Here is a 17,870-nt window from a genome sequence, read left to right on the forward strand (position 1 = left end):
GTGGCAACATACCTCGAGGGCAATGATAACCCTCTCCGCTTCCTCTTGTGTACGATATCCAGAGATTTCTGATTGCCTCTTTTCTTCTTCCCGATTTCTTTTAGAATGTCTGCAGACTTATTTTTGTTCTAATGCCCATTTGTGGTTTCAATAACATTCAGTTTTAAGAGTCGCCTAATTGAAAAGATGCCCTTGGCTCTCGGAGGCCAGGTTTAATAGAATGGTTCCCCTTGTTGATGTGGTTTTTGCAGGTTACTCCTTCCTCCGAGGTCCACGTTTGTTCACGGCAACTTATTCTATGCAGAGACCCCCTGTTTCCCCAATAAAGGGTTCCGCTTCACTCATCTCAAAACACTCATGTGTGTTGAAAAATCGCTCGGAAATGTTTTAAAACTCAGTGGTATGAAATGAAGTAATTTCTCCACAGATACGTGTAAATGTTTATAGGACAGTAATAATTAAACACAGGCATAAATGACTGGAGAAGGTTGGTCATGTTGCGGCTTCGCGAGGATCGCCAGTCTAATTAAAGAGTCACCTCCAGGCAGTAGTAGCTGGCTTGTTATTTTCTCTCATCTAATCTCTCTGTAAGACCAGATAATTAATGGTGGTGTGGCAGGGGAGCCGGCAGTCATTAAAGGAATAGATTCAGCTTGTTTACCCAAACCTACTCCATGTCCTGCACATTCTTAATGGGGGAAGTGGGCAAGGGCAAATCATCACCGCGGCTATCAGATTTGCGGAGCTGCGGTATCGGTCAGGAGCTCCCTGTAAACAATCGCACAGCTCAAGACAGGACGAATGGTCATGAACTACACATGATGGGATGCAGGGGTTATCTCTGTGGACCAGGAGCTGCAGAGGAGAGACAGAACCGTTCTCCATTTAGATTAGCCTTGAGACTCTAATGCTCTAATTATCCAACATTCTCATTAGGGCTGTGCGATATGATGAAATACTGTATATCATGTGATGATAGAAAAGGCTTCTTTGTTATGCTCTATCATTTGTTTCTTTGCGGCAGTATGTTTTCTGCTTTCTTTGACATGGCACAGACGCATGCCAGAAATTTACATGAAGGCAACACAAACAAACAGACCAGGGTAATTCCAAACAGGAGGAGAACTCTGACTAGCCAAAGGCTACATCCATACTATGTTTTCATTAAAAAAAAACTAATTTTGTTTAAAAACTAAAGCCAAAGGCTATATCCATACTATTTTTTCATTAAAAAAAACAACTAATTCTGTTTTAAAACTAAAGCGATCTCCAGACAAGCCAGACGATCATTTTAGCTCTGTACCAGTAGTAATCCCCGTCTATACTACCACACCTGAAAACACATTTCACTTGACTTTTCATGTACACTGGGCCTGTGAGCCGGTGTTAACCAACTAAGCAATGTTACTGAAAATAATAAAAAGCGCAGGAATTTGACAGTCAGTGTTAACAACATGTTGAATTCTTGAATTCACTGTTGGTATATTTGAGATAAGATAAGAACCAATCAGGAAGCGAATGCAGGTGACTGTGCCATTGCTTCCACACATCCCAGTTTTTTTTGTCTGAGTTTTGAACCACGGTCGAAACAAGACAATCTGAGATGAGTCACAGTTTTTATGCAGGAGATAACGAGCTAGACCGGTGTGCAGCCCAGAGAGGACCTCAGGAAGACCACGCCCACTGACCGACACACACAGACACATAAAGTCGTTTTTTGTTGATAATGGTGTTCGCACTTGTCAACAATAATCTATTGTCACCACGACAGAACGCACTTGCACTCTAAATAAATAAATAAATAAATAAATTCCTCTTGCCCTGGCTGTAACAACACTCACTGGCAGTCAGACTGGCAATCTTACAGTTGGAGCTCTTGCTTTGAAAACCACCACATCCGGTCTGAGAATATGAGAAAACGGGCATATTTGTCTGTTTCCGTTTTCTTGTTATTTCATTTTTTGTTATTCAAAATAGAAAATGAAAATGGAACCATTTTTAAAATTTCGCTCATCCCCTTTTGACCACGAAAGAGTCGAAGAAAAACGGCTTGTTTTTCAATTTTCAATTTTGTATTTTAAAGCTAAAATCAAATAACCACTGTTTTTTTGTTTTTTAATACCCGTTTCTGAAAAGAAAATCCAATGACCAAAAGATACAGGTTTCTTTCTGCAAAAGTCATTTAAATTCCCGTACATGTCTCTGTAATGAAGACAGGTGAGCATCTGTCTCTCCATAAACGATCTTTGTAGTGTGACGTCATGTCGTCAGACCTTCGAACAGACTCAACTATTGTATCTCAGCAGCGCATTGGTCGATCTGGGTGATTGACGCGTCTATAGAACCGCGAGAGCCAGTAGAATCGACGGGCAGCCATTTTACATGCGACTTCCGCCTGTGTAGTCGAAGTAGGACCGACCAGGCGGAGTAATATCTTGAAATGACGAGCGGTCTTTGTGCTGAGCTAACGGAATTGGATTTCTGGAGCAAAACACAACTTTTCCGGCAAATACTTCGACGGTAAGACGTGATTTATGCATTTTTGCTGTGTTGATACAATCATTGGTCGGCGGCTGGTGAGCTGAATGTTTGTCTGAGAGTTAGAGGAAGGAGAGCGTTGGAATCTGCGGAGGCTGAGGCGTTAGCATGATGTGTAGCTTGTGTTGTTAGCATGTTGGCAGCAGCAGCTGTCAAGTCTGTCATCGGTGATTTATTATAATGTAAACCTTGTGGTGTTTAAGTGATATGCCGACTCAGTTGCTCGGTGTTTTAATTGCGTGTCGTGTCGGTGAAGAGGGTTGACACTGGCGTGTGGCCGAGCGTCTCCCCGTCCTGTGCAGATGCCGTGTGGCTTCATAGCTTTGTGTTTAGCACGTAGCACATGTGATTCCAGATATCATTTTGTCACTTCTTCTTCGGCTGCTTATTCAATGACAGTTGATCAGAGAGTTATAATATAATAATCGGAGCTTTCCATTGATATGTAGCTTGTGTCGTTAGCTCGGAATATCACGACTGTCACGCGTGGACATGTACAATTTTCGTGTTTATGCGATCTGCTGATTTAGTTGCGTTTCATATCTGTGTAACTGGTTGATGTTGAGGCGTAGTTCTGTGAAGATGCTGCGTGGCCGTGTTGCTTCATGTTGAGAAAAATGATTGGGTCCAATTGCGCCGGAGCCGAGGGCCCGATCAGGTTCCTGTGAAGGAGGGCGAGTTTTAAGCCATACTTCGATTAAAGAGACAAATGAATACATTAAAAAAAATAGTTTGAAGAACATATGTCATTTGAAAATGATCTGTATTGTTTTGGCGACGCACGCGGAGCTTTGACAGTGTCACCAAATCTGAAAACCCTTCGGGATGGCAGCAGTCAGTGGATGCGGGGTTGCCGTGCAGCGTTCGTTCAAATCAATAGATGGGAGCCATTCGTTCGCTGTGTGTTTGTCGACAAGTGACACGATCGTTTCCCCCGACCGCCGTCAGGTGACCAGACCGGTGTGGAGAGATGAGAGACGTGCCCGGGTTGCACTCGCTCCTGTGGGGGAGCTTGTTATTCAAATCCTCCCACAGAGCAACCGCGGCTGACAGGGAGCCTTCGAGGAGACGAGCTGTCAGACGCCGGGACAGTCTCACATTAGCCCTCGACACGCCTGAAAGATGGGAGCACGCGCAGACCTTTGAATCAAGGCAATATGAGGGAGAGAAAAGGGGGCAGTGTCTTAGCCTATAAGCCACCTCTTATGCACATAAGAGTGCATTACAACTAATATATCGGAGGATGATAAGTAGGCGGCTGTTGTCTGGATGTTAGAGAGGTGAGCTCACAGTCTAGAGAATGAACAGGAAGGGAATAAGAATCTTTCTTTTTTTTTTTTTTTTTTTTTCATACCTGAGTGGTCGCTGCTAAGATGGAGGAAGGCAATTCTGAGTTTCTCAAGTGGAATTGCTCAGTGGGCAATAATGGGCGAGAGCAATTTCTCTGGCCATTTCTCTCATCTTACTGCTTCGGATTGAATTGGAAAATGTGTTTATTCCGAACATGTAAAGAAAAAACAAAACAATTAAAAGGACAACGAAAGAAAATAATGAAACAAGTGGACAGATATAGAAGAGTTATATTCACAAACAAATAACAGCACAAAGCAAAAGGAAACTGTCCAACACTTGCTGCTTTACATGCTAAATCATTTAAAGACTTTAAAGTCTTATTCACAGTTCTTTATGTGTAAAAGAAAATATTGTATACAGGCCATGATTCTTCTACTCGGATACTCAATTATCCCGATGTCTTGTGGAAGGTGTGTATAATTTATATAAAATTTTTATACAACTGGTTTAAAACAGTTCAAAAGGTTTTGGGTTGTTGATGGATGTTGTCTGGTTCAATCTGATGTTGATTGTTGCAATTTTAGATTTTTAAACAAAACTTTAAAGTTTTTCAGCCAGTGTCTTGACTCTGAACCATTATAAGCTGGGCCGGCATAATACGCCTTTCTCTGCTGCTTCTCTTGTTTTCCCGGGGACGTAAAGAACTGGGGCAAATTCAGCCTAAACGAACCTGCTCCTCTTCGAAAAAAAAAATCTCGATATTTTGCAGGGAAAATCTTTAAAAACCAGAAACGATAAGCTTCAGTGACTTCTCAGTAATGGGCTCCCTGGGCCTCTGCAGCGGGATGTTCCGGGCTTTGCCAAATCAGGTGGCCTACAGATCTTCAGCTGACGGACACAAATATAGAGTCAGACACTTGATCTGCTTTTATGTTGCCTTCTCGTAGCCGGTGCCTGGCAGCAACGTCCCATCACTCCTCCTTCTAATTGGCCGAGACGTTTGCCTCTTTTTCACTCATTTTAAATCTGTTATGTTGGCGCGGGTCAGTGGACCTCGCACTGCGCCGCCCCTGGCGTTGGCTTGATTTGACCGGCTCATCACGGGGTGGAGCGTGGTTGGGGAGAAGTGTCTCTAAGGCTTGCGAGCGCAAACCTGCAAAGCCTCCACGCCGCCTCCTTATTTAGATGGCTTTTTGTCACTGTTAATTATCTTGTTTTCCTGCCGCAGCGCCACTGCAAAAAATAAAGAAGCAGGGGTTTGATGCCAACTGCTGCTCTTCCAGTCTTCGCTCGCGACAGCCTGAAGGGCCCGGAGCACTTTTTCTTCTCTTCTCCTCTGTGGTTGCTAAGATGAACAGTTTCAGAGAAAACCAGGTCAATGTACTGTGACTGGCTCTAAGGAGCTGAAACAACAAGATGTATTTCCTCTCAGTCCGCTGTTGTGCAAACACATCTGAAGATTTTACAAATGCAGACGTATGAAACCTAAAGCTTTGGCTTTATTCAGTAACAGTACAATGAGCTTCATTCACATCCCTTTCTGTGTCACTACGGAAAAGGGTTTCATTTTGGCTCGTTGCCACGTGTGTTGGCAGAGCCCCTTTGCTCCTGTGCTCGGCATTTCCTTTAATTTTTACAGGAGTAACTACTGTACACGAAAATAAATAGTCAGGCTGGCAAAAAAATCACTGGTTCATTCGCCAATGACATGAATCATTTAGCTCTCAGCATCTTTATTTAATTTGTTAAAAAAGATAAAAAAAATTCTCCTTCTGTTAGGAAATCTGCCGTGACAACCATGTCAGATTACTGTGGTCGAATTCTAGCACTGCTCCAGTAAACTCAACAGCGAAATGTACAGCGCTACACCATGAATAGTCATACCGGATGGAACTAGAAATACACAGAGGACATATATCATTGTTGTCAGGGCTGTGAAAAGTGGAGATCAGACGGCAGAGGTGTCACACGAACAGTGAATGCTGCATCGAAATGCATAAAACATGGTGGATCAATCCCAGATTTTTGCCTTGTCCCCTCATTTTTTTTTACATTTTTAACTACAGTTTTTTATTCTCTTTCTGGTTCTGTCTCATAAGGCATGCAGTGCCTTGGTGGTTGGAGGCTATGGTTTATAATGGCCATAAAATGGCGCAGAGGGCACCACTGGAGGGCTTTCCCATGAATCACTGCTACATTAAGTTGCATTGACCGTCATAACTCCTACAGAGGCATTTCAGTGCTTTGCTACAGGGAATGAGCTGAAAGATGCTTTATATTAGAGTTCAGAGGATCAATTCCCTGGAGAGGATCAATTCCCCATTGAGTCTCCATGAAGAACACTCAACAAATGCACATTTTGGACTTTGAATCTGAGGCCTTTTCTGAAATGAACATTTTTTTTTTCACCAACATATTCATACAGTTATTTCAGTCCTTTCTCAAATAATCATCTTGCATGATTCACATGTCCCCTGGTGATCCTTTTGGAGTGAAAAGAGGTTAAGCTGCTTAAGCTCTCTTTTTATATCAACACTCTTCTATTATTATAGTTTTGATAAAATGAGAAATGGGCCTCAAGTAATCCTGAGAATAATTAAAACTGTACAGCTCCGATTCCTTGGTTGAAGTAGTGTGACTTTCAAGAAGCTGAGTGCTGAAATTTCTCATTAAAATATTACTGGAAATTATGTTTTAGTGGAAAAATTGTGTTATTAGAGAGAAATGCTGCTCCCTGAATTGTACGGATTAAATAAAAAAAATAAAATCCACAGCTGCAAAGAAAATGATTTTGAAAAATCCGTTCTGTAAATCAGAAGCTTTTATCCAGAAAATTATTATTATGTGCTCTAAAAGTTAGGATTAATCATGAGACAAATAGCGATGCAGAGTCCGATCTGATGGATCCTGATTTATTGCCTTTAAAACCGTTTCTTTGTCAGTTCAGCGTTTCACTGCAGGCTGCTGACAGTTTTTGGTACATCATAATAACTTCACATGAAAATAATTTCCGTGGGTTTCATGCACTGAAGCGCTATATTATTTATTTCCAATGCAACTTATAAAGCACTTTGAACGGCCACTCTCCATGAAATGTGCTATATGAATGAAACACTTTATGACAAAGACGTTGTGGTACTATTTGGATTCCTAGTTGTGGTATCCCAGTTGGTATTGGGAGAGAAACACTTGGATCGCTGCAGGCCTAATTACACCTGATTTAGTAATGATGTTGGCTATAAAAGATAAACAAATGTTTTCTCACATATTTTTCATTGCAATCTTCTTTAAACTAGATATGAGCATTTGTTTCGTTCAATATACCAACTAAATACATTTTGTACAACATAAAGCCTGTGTAAATCCTGCTGTGATGTTTAATTGTTTACATTCATTTTCCTCTGCAAACACCTCCATATCCATTCAGTAAATACAGTCTTGCTCATTTGCAACAATCAAGTTTGCTTCAAGGAGAACAAATCAAATCAAAACATTTCATGGCTGTCCGCTGACAGTGTTTGTGGCGTCCCAAGGCTGTTTGTGGTTTGTGATGAATGCTAAAAAAAAGTCACTGCACGCGTTTGGGGAGAAGACAAACTGTACGTCCGCGGCACTTGGTTTGTGATTCCACCGTGACCCTTTTGCAGTTCCTCCAGTGGAGGTCAAGTCAGCGATATAATGGAGGTGGGCTTGTGATGCAGACAGTGTGAAGGGGTCTTCTAGGGTCAACACACATAAATAGCACACACTGTTTCCCAGCTGCCGTTGGACAGGTGTGGTTACAGGCGTGCTGCGAGGCATTTAGAAGGCTGAACATGTCTGGGTGTCAGTGGGGTCAGTCCCCCATAATAAGAAATTCCTTGCTAATCTCTCTCCAATGTCTCCACAAATCATTAACGCTGCAGTGATGTCCATTATTCCAGCCTCTCAGCATGGACACCTTTGAAACCTTGGTTCGCCTGGAACTAGTGAGCTACTCTCTCCATTATTTATTCAACTTTTTTGCAAGGTTTTTTGTGCAGTCTACAATTTCTAGAAATGATGAAATATTAAACTGAATACCTGTTTGAAACTCCCGTTGTGTCAAAGAAAGCAAAGAATCAAATAATTCAGGTGTGAAATGTCAGACCAGCCTTGATGCCAGATATTATCATTTCAATCACAGGGTGTTAAAGTGCAAAACATTGGTGTTGCAAGGTCCTGTGAAATGTTAGCTAAATGTGCCTTGGCTGGTTTGGACACATTTTTCTCAGCAGTTAAATTGTAATCTATGGACGGGCTAATTATCTGTCTCCTTTGCTGCAGCGATGGTGCCTGTGACCGGGTCATTTCCTGTCTTGAAAGGTTGATTCTCTGAGCGCCATCCTGCGAATGTGGCGATTCATTCCAATGCCACTTGTCTAGCTTGTATTGAAATTGTAATGTATTCCCGCTGTGAGTTCTGTTTTAATCCTTCCCTCTAGTTATCCATCACTTCTGAAAGAAAGATATAGTGAAAAAATACTGTTTTGAATTCAAAACTAAGTGGTCTCGATGGGAGTCTTTTTCATCGTGCTGCCATTCGGCATTTGTACATTTTATTCAGCGGGTCAAACTAAGAAGAGGAGGAGATGGGAAGGACACAAAAGGTGCAGCAAATTCATGTTTTTTGTTAAGCAGAGGGACACAGTGAGCCTGTGTAGACTGGGGATTTCCTATGTGCGTTCTGTCCCATTACTGTAGCCTCCACAGTCCAAATTTTATTTTACATTGCGCTAAACATTTGAAATGTTGATTACAAAATCTCTGAGGACAGAGTGGACAGCCATTAAGGGAGGAAGCCATCTGTTTGTCCTGCAGCAGCTCTGACTCACTGAAGAACTGCCACTTGGTTTATTTCTCTTTGTTACACAGCTACTTAAATAATGATTCACTTTGCCTTCTGTTGTTGCTGCAATGAAATGACTCACTGCTTTCCCCCAGGATGTATTCTTCGAAAAATTTCGGGCATCTGAATGATCATATAAATGAGAGTCCCTATCTGTCTGTTCCATATAAACGAGAGACCATCTTGCGATGTGATCACAGCAGCATACTCAATAGTCATTACTATATTAATACATGAGAAGTTAGCACTCACTGGTCAGGCCACAACCATCTGTGAACACCTTGATCTTAACTACTCACCTGTCAAATTTTGTGACAGTATCATGCACGTCTGTGACACTATCACTTTGACAGAGACTGTCAACTGTGATGAATGAGTTGTTCTATGGAAAGTACTGTTGGAATAATTTTTGTTGGTCACCATGACGCAAAAATGCTCAAGATTTAATGGTTCCAGCTTCTTTAATGCAGCGATTTCCTGCTTTTTATTACTGTCAACTGAAAATCTTTGGGTTTGGGACCAATATTTGTACAACGTTTGGCAACTGATGACATCACCTCAGTTTGGTAAACTGCAACGGTGATCCTTTGCAATAATCTGACTTCTAATAGACTGAATTATTAATCAAGAGAAGAAAATAATAACAGATGAAATTACAATGAATTTAACTTCTGAGATTCAAATGATGTATATATTTGTCCCCCTTTTGCAATACAACAGTAACATTTACACATGGAAACAAAAACCTCAGCAACAAATTTTATTGGTTTGTAAATAGTTGCCCAGTTTCCTTTAACATATTTGAGCTGTAAATAAGGATTATTGGTTTCTTTAAATCTGCCAATTCTCAATTCACCAATTCATCTCTAAAAATATTGGTAAAAAAATCAATCTTAATATCCCAAAGCCCTCACATTGGTTAAAATAAGTTAAACGATTAACAGTGTTGAAATAATAGCCAGATATTGAGTAAACCAGTCATGATCAAAAACACAATTCTAAGTTGATGAAAGATAATATTGAATGATCAACCGACAGCAGAAAACATGTGATTTGAATTCAGATTTTGTTGCTTGCAATTTGATTAAAAATGTGTAATCACAGTGTTAAGTTAAGTTGGGGTGTATAATTGTAGCTTGCCTGTCAAAGAATCCTTGTTAGGTTTGCAGAAATGAAAGCTCTGACTCACAGCGAATGACAAGCAGCCATCTGGCAATCCTTCTCCTCTTGCTTATTCACTAACTGCATTCTGGAAGAGCTTTAAAGGAGAACGTCTCTGCTTTTGAAGGAAAGGCTTTTGGCACTAAACCTCTCCCTTGTGTCAACACTCAGGGTTATAATTCATTCTGATTCAGATTCAATCATACGTAATCATGACACTTATATGGGGGGGGGGGGGAAAGAACTTAAGCTCATTGTGCTTCCTGCCTGAGTGACAAAAATGCCATAGAGGGTCTAGAGTGGAAGAGATGCTACAAATGGGGGATTAGAACTTTGGTAACGGCAAACTCGGGCAACAACAGTGACTGTGCTGGTGGCATGCTGCAGGGTGGTCAATCTCAGAGGAGCATCAGTGCTGAGCTTTTGGTGCAGTGGCCCCTGTCGAAACTCCATGTGATGGAGGTTTCTGATGTGGTCCAGAAAGATTATTTTTTTCTCATACATTACCATTCAAAAATAACTTGCTTGAAAAGAATGAAGAGAATTAACTCCTATTTTGGAAATTACTTCACAAATTGACTTTTTCATTTTGATTTGAATTTGTCTAAATCCCTATTGTTACTTGTGTGCAAGAGTGTATATTAAAGTCCCCAAAAACCTGGTTTGATTCTAAAGTGTTGTTTCCTGACATTAAATATTCAAAACAAAATAAACAGGGTTGAAAAAAAAGAAGAAGCATCCTTGTTAATTAAACATTTAAAATCAGAAACTACTTTCCCAGGGCTGTGTGGGTGCAATTTGGAAGTATGTGACATCCCGCCCACTTGAAACCAGTGTGATGAACATAAACACAGATATCTCACAAGTGAAATAACTTTGGCTGAAAATTCTATAGAGCGATTGAGAAAACAGGTTTTTGGGGGCGATCAGGGACATGTCACTCACGAAAAACGCCCACTCAGCCTCGAGAAGGGGCCTAATCAGTCAATTTTTAAAACCCAAGTGTCTATGAGCAATGTGGAGGAGCTTAAAAACTATGTGATTGGTTTTGGTGTTGTCCTCATCACCTGTGCATTGAATGTGATGGATGGAAATACATCCACAATTCTTTGGGGAATGTCAGCATTGCAAAATTAGTTTTATTGTCCATTCATATTGATGTCATAGAGATGTTGAAAATGCCATGTGACTGATGTGACAGAAACGGTTGCAGCAGAAAACAATGGACAAAGCAATAAAGGAAGATTGAAAAAAAGGAAAACTCCCAGGTAGTATGGTGGGTAATATGAGAGTCGCATGGTAATTCTAGTATTTTGAGCAAGCGTAGCTTTATTCAAGTTTCAAAGCGGATATTTGACATACGGGTGCCATTTTTGCTTTCCCATGTGCTGAATTCAAAAATGTTACGAATGAGCTTGGGGCATATTTTGAAAGCAGAGGCCTTTTCTACGGAATACCGACTGTAATAGATTTGCACTCTCGCGTGTTCCTTAATTTTCAGGACAGCTGTTGTCGTGTAGCTAAAGCTTGTGTCAGCAGGTGTGATTGTCAGCTTTCCATCAGAAAGATGTAGTCACATATATGTAAACATGTTTCTACATTAACTAACATTACCTGTAACTGCTGAGGTTACGAGTCGCCACGCGGTGACGCAACCGGTCGACAAATGCACCCCCGAAGGAGACCCCTGAATTGGTCCACAGCTATTGTATGTTTAGACTGCAGCCTGTCCAGGGTGTACCTCTAAAGTCAGCTGGGATTGGCTCCAGCCCCCCTACGACCCTCAAAGTATAAGCAGATTTTGGATGGATGGATGGACGGACATTTAGACTGTACAGACATTCTCTACCAGGGCTGAGGCCCTTTGGAGCCAGATTCCTGGTTCCTAACCCCTCTGCTTCTCCGAGCCTCTGGTTAACCAAACCTCTCAAATACAAAACCCACGTTGACATCAATGAGATGTCCTATCAACAGACTGCAAATGGCGTCACCCACTATTAAACCAACAGCTAAGCCTGTTAACCGTCATAATCATAACAGCATCTGTGTAACGCTGACATGTCATGCTGTAATAATGACACATCACTAGTTTGCATAGCCAAGGTCCCCTTGTAGCTCCGACTAATCGTTGCTATCATAACCACAGAGGTATGAACATATTCTTTATTTTAGGTTAAAAACAGCAGAGATGGGAAATTCAGACCATAGGATTAGACTTTACAGGACCTTCGGGACACAGGAGCTGCACAGAGCTTTGAGGGTTCAGCCTTTTGATTTTGTTGCCCCCTTCCATGGGCTGCACTTAGATTAATGAAACCAGGCTTTTTGGCCACGTTCAAAGGGCAGATGTCCAGGCACTCTTACATACATGTCTTTAGACCCTCTCTCTCACACACACTTACACACAAAACATGACATCGACTGATTTTAAACGTGACCTTATCTGCTGCCATGTTATCTTTGAGCGCAAATCTACAAGTATGCATGCGGAATGCAGCTGAGGCTCGGGCCGTTGACAGTGGAAAACAGATTACATGGCAAACCAAAGATTTATTAGTAGAGTTTAATGGAATAGAGATGAGTGGATGGGGGATTTAAATAAATTAACCTTCAGTGGATTCCCTGAGGCCTGGAGGAATGACAGAAGGGGGTTGAGAAGGAATTTTCTCCTTGTCACCAATGTAATGAATACTGATGACATGATACTAGCCTGAGTGCCGTCTGATCTTGTTCAACCTATAAGTAAACATGAGTGTGTGTGAATGAACTGGAGATACCTAATGATAAATGGGAGACTGAAATTGAGAAAAAAACTTTCATATATTCAGGATTTTGAATGCCATTAAAGAAGCTAAGCATCATTCATATCTGTGCCTGTGCATGTGTCTGTGAATGCATCATTTGCCTCACAAAACGGATAAAAAACTAGAAAAAACTAGAACATGTGGCAAAGTTGTGAATGAATGGTGCTACTGATGTGGAATCATAGTGGAAAAGGCTTGTTACAGTATAATAGGTGCAGTGTATCCAAAGCATGAGACATTCGAAAAACATGCATGCAGAAATGTAAAATACCACATAGCAAGTGATCTTAAAAATATAAAATGTCAGTGTGAATGTGGTATCACTTGTATGAGTTGCCAAAACTATATTCACCTGGGTAATACTGAAAGTAAAAATGATATGCTCCTACCAGGACCTGTTACTGTATATATAATACTTTTACATTTTCAAAAACTACCCTCTCCGCTGGGGATTTATCACATTTACTGGTAAAAAGGAAGCAACCTTTTGTTTTCTTTTTCCGAACTCATTAGTAATATTAGAGAAAAAAATGTTGTATTTCTCTTGTGGTTTTGAATTAAACCATTAGTCATCTATTTTCAGTTTTTACACCTTTGTTATCTGGATAACATCTTCTCTATTCTAACTACCTGTATTTTTTTTCATGTTGCAGTCGTGAGTACGCACCATGTCTGCAGTGTCAATGAAAACAGGAGCCTTTTCAACATTTTCTCTCTCCGCTCTTTACTTTTGCTGAAGCTGTACAAATGAGGCAGTCTCACACCAGCAATCTCATTCTCACAGCTTCTGCTGTCTCAATAAATGGCCTGATACCATAAAATCTGCAATTGGCCTCTTTGTACGAGGACGTTACCAAACAGTCTGCACAAAGGACAGTTTACAGAAAAGCAGGCAGAGTGGTTTCACTGTCTGCTTTTAAGCCTATTTTCACATAAAGGTGCCGGTTTGATAAGTCCCCACCACTGGCATAGAGGATGCGCGGCTGTTTCACTGTTGCATGCAAAAGTGCGTGTGGCTGAGTGTGATACAGCCACAACAAAGAGAAAGCGTAGGCGTGTGTTTGTGTTTATGCATCCCCGTGTGCACTTTTGTGTCTCAGTTTACTCGGTTGCATGCTGAAGTTTGCGTACACTTCTGTGTGTGCGAAATGTCCCTCGTTGCCTCGCCGTGTGTGTGTGTACAACATAGAGCTGACAGCTGGCACAGCTGAGATCTTCAGTTTTTATGCATTCAAATCTTTGTGGAAACACTCAAATGTACAACAGCAGCTGGCAGCAGTGCCAACAGATACCTGTCACCACGGGTTACGGTGTCACCATGGATATCCAACTCAGCAGAGCCAGTTGTTTAAGCCTTTTTGGCACTGTGCAACGCTTTTCAGCGTGGACCTCTTTGCAGGAAACCTTGATGCCTATTCGAAAAGAGAGCCTTCTCTGCCGTTTCCCTCAGGGCCTAACAGAGAACTGTATGTTTAACAATTAGTGAGTGCATTGTACCAGTGGGTTATGTGCACAGCCAATATTAACGGACATGACAAAGGTCAGAAATCACCTGGAGGAGCTGGTGTAGGCTACTAAACTCAAAGTAAGCTCATTATACCAGAACGTAAACATCACATTTTCCATAGTCGCAGATGCACAGTAAATCTCAGCTAATACTTTAATGTTTATCATTGTTAGTGTAACTCTTCTTCGCTGAAGGCAGATGTTGCGTGGGCCGATTGGGTCCAAGTATTGTCCTGGTATACAGGAAGTAGCCTGCCATGTGGAGATTGACTGGATGAAAGCTGTCCATTCGGTTGCATTAGTTCATCTGGAAACTAAATGCCTGACGGCCGACTGAGTGTCTGTGATGACAAAAATTCATGAAGCACTAAAGAAATTTGTCAATAGGTCAATACTTTGATTTTAAAATAATAACAATGTGTTTGTTATGTTTACTTCCCCTCTTATTATCTCCGCTGCTAATTAAAATATTCCAAAGGCGAGGTAAATATCCTTCTGACCATGCTTGGCGTGCCCAGTGTGCCGAACCAGCAACTGCTAAGCCGCATCCATCAGGCGCCTTGTTTATTCCTCAGTCTCGACTTTAAATACAAGCATGACCTTCATTACTGTTTTTGTTGCTGAGTCTATGTATAGGGCAATGACCAGTTCCAGTGGTTGACTTATCTATTGGTATCTCTTCTCACTCAGAGACCCTTAGCGGTCTCATGGCTGGGTTTTCATGGGCACACCTCTAGATAATGGAACGTAGCTGGTAGCCAGTGCCAGGCGGCCAATCTCGGGGTTATCGCCATGCGTGACAGAACCAGAAATATGTCACTTAAATTTGACCAATGGCAGCCAACTTGGAATTTGATTATCAGCCGGCAGATTAATTTAAGTGGCCGCATTGCACCCTGAACTCTCAGCTGTGACTGAGTGTGACATATGGCCTTTATGACTGATATAACTTTTTGTAAAAAGCACGAATGTCATTGGCTCTGTCACCCTCTGCCTGGGCGTATTTGTTCAGTGGGCAGGAAGTAGCTAATTCAAGTGATGACAGAAAGGTCATGGATGAATGAAGTTTCATTTCCGTCTTTCTGTTAAAGGTTACGACCCCTCGGAGGGACCCGTTGCAAATAGTAGCCGTCGGACAATTGTGCTGATTGAAGAAGATGATCTGAAGTTTTAATTCATCATTCTTTTTCCTAATAAAGTCCTGAAATAAAGAATGGCTGGAGAGTCTAAAGGTGATATCTTGTAATCATGTCCTTTTGTCTGTGTCTAAGGGGTATAATAACAAATTAGTTCCTAATCACATTTTAAACTAATATGATAACTAAAGTGCTGAAAAGGTGATGACTGTGTGTATTGTATTAATCATTTCAGTTTTAGCAAGTAGAGCTCATTATAGCTTCTGTTTCAGAGCAGTTTCCATAATGTTCAGATGTGAGGGGAGAACATAAACTGTCTGATTGCAGGCAAAGACACAGTGTCTAAACTGGAGACAACAGGGTGTCAAGTGTTTATATTATTTATGGCAATATAAATTAAAAATACAAGCTATAACCTTGCACATCAAAATTACTCATTTGAGAATAAAAGCAGCTGAGGAAAAGCCTTCTGTAGTTGACTTGGCTGTCTAAGGAGCGTGGCCACTGCTGTGTATTATTCAATATTTTCATTACAGAAATAGCATCAAATGAAGGTTTGAAGTTTTGAAGCAGATTTGTGTTGACAGCTCTTTTCTCCCTGCATCCACTCTTGATATGTGTCTATATGGCTAAACATATAATTATCTCCAGGCCTAAATTACCATCCAAATGTATGCCATGATTGAATTGGGTTTAAAGGGATTTATGATTTGTATTTATGAGGATTGGGCCCTGCATGGAGCATGCTCCGTCTCTTACTGTATTTTTTAAACACAAGTCGAGAGAAGTTCATGCATTAATTCAAATTCCTCCACTGCCCTTGATATTTTTCATTGTCATAATAGTCCAGTAGTCTGAGCTGCACGGGCAAATGGGCACGGAGGTTGCGTAAGAAGTTAAAAAAAACAACCCCCATTGAATTCACTCCATCACGTTTTAATATTTTATATTAACGTAGTGAACCGTTATCGGCCTCAGATGGATGAACACACAGTAATCTACATGCGGCGTTTCATGGTTGGCTGAGGCAGTTTGGCTTTACTGCCTCTCCGACATAAATCCCTCTCTCTTGGACACATACTTACGGAGTGCACATGGGCTCACCTGCTAACATGGGCCAGTTTTCTGCCGTTAAACCACCTCATATGTTTATAACAAGAGCCAATGATCTATGCGTCCACACAGTTAATTTACTCCAAAAAGACATGGTTTTGCAGAGCGGAAACATTGTGTAGTAGAGAGAGGACGGAGCAGAGGAGAATTATGAATCATTTAAAAAATGGACAAGGGAAGAAAGAGAACCTGGTGTAGTACTACGACCTGACACTGGCTCTCTCAACATGTTTCAGTGCAGATTTTTCTTTTGTTTGGTGTCCAATAAACAAAAGCTGAATATTACTGAATAATCTTTTTTTTTTTTGTGTGTGTGTGAAAGTGGCCATAATGAGTTTTCTTTGCAGGCCGGATGGGCTCACCCTCGCAGATTTTGTCAGGGAGCTCAGGGCAGTTTGTTTTGGTTCCCCTTCACACCCGGGAGGCTCAGATGCCTCCTGATAAGGATGCCTCACTTTAGAGGTATAGCTGGGATGAGACCGCAGGGCAGACCCCGGGCACGCTGCAAGGATTATATCCCATCTAACCTGGAAACACCTCATGATCTCCCAGGAGGAGTTGGATGATGCAGGGAGCGCACAATGTCTGGGCTATTTTGCTCGATGTGCTGCCACCACGACGCATACCTGGAATATTGGTTCTAGAACTCAAAAGTGTAATAATGTCCCGATAACATAAATTACTATACCAATAATTGAATAGAATGTCTTAACCAATAATAGCCAATACGTATATGATCTTCATACTCAAAATTATAGCTGCTTAATCGAGAATAATGACAAATTTGCAAAAGCAATGCCTTTTGCGAACACAGTTCGTGGCATGCTATGATAAAATAGGCCAAGTTATCACAATATTGTGTTCTGCAAAAACAAGATAAACCCAATAATGTAATAATCTCTGGTTAATGTAATAATTGATCACATCATCTTAGTTACATTTTTTGGCATTCACATGTTATACATAAGGATTTCTTTCAAAGGAACTATCTTCTCCACCATCCCTGCATCTTTCGGGACGGACCAACACAGAAGACATATACTAGGTTCCATGAATCCTCCACATGCGTGAAATCATGTGCTGGTGCTCGTAGTAGTCTGGCATCGACTCATCTTACTGATAAAAGGGGGGTATCATTTTCAGCAGACATTATCCTGTGTTGTCCGTGGATGTGTGCTACCCATTAGCCAGTTTAGATCCATTATTATTACAGGGAGTATTTAATGATTAGAGGCTCAAATGTTTTTCTTCTTCAGCGCTCATCTCTCTCTGTATGGAGTTTAATGTGTCTCCTTCCCGCAAATGCTTCTAGGCGTGCGCTCGCAGGCAGAGGGATGTTGCTGATAGAGCCGGAGCAGTTTTGCAAACAAGAATTGTTGGTCAGATGTCAGTGTCGAGATGTGCAGACCTGATATTGACCTATGCATGTAGACTCGGGGATGCAATTTCCTG

General features: G+C 41.3%; 1 long non-coding RNA gene across 1 annotated transcript in view; it reads left to right on the forward strand.

The window, feature by feature from the left end:
• The first annotated feature begins 2,319 nt into the window (after positions 1–2,319).
• The window catches only part of LOC118319064, a 29,219-nt gene continuing 13,668 nt past the window's right edge, over positions 2,320–17,870 (forward strand). The window contains exon 1 of the long non-coding RNA XR_004795900.2: positions 2,320–2,520. This is a non-coding gene — a long non-coding RNA (uncharacterized LOC118319064). The remainder of the gene's footprint in view (positions 2,521–17,870) is intronic.

Source organism: Scophthalmus maximus, chromosome 9, assembly GCF_022379125.1.
Source record: "Scophthalmus maximus strain ysfricsl-2021 chromosome 9, ASM2237912v1, whole genome shotgun sequence".
NCBI lineage: Eukaryota > Metazoa > Chordata > Actinopteri > Pleuronectiformes > Scophthalmidae > Scophthalmus > Scophthalmus maximus.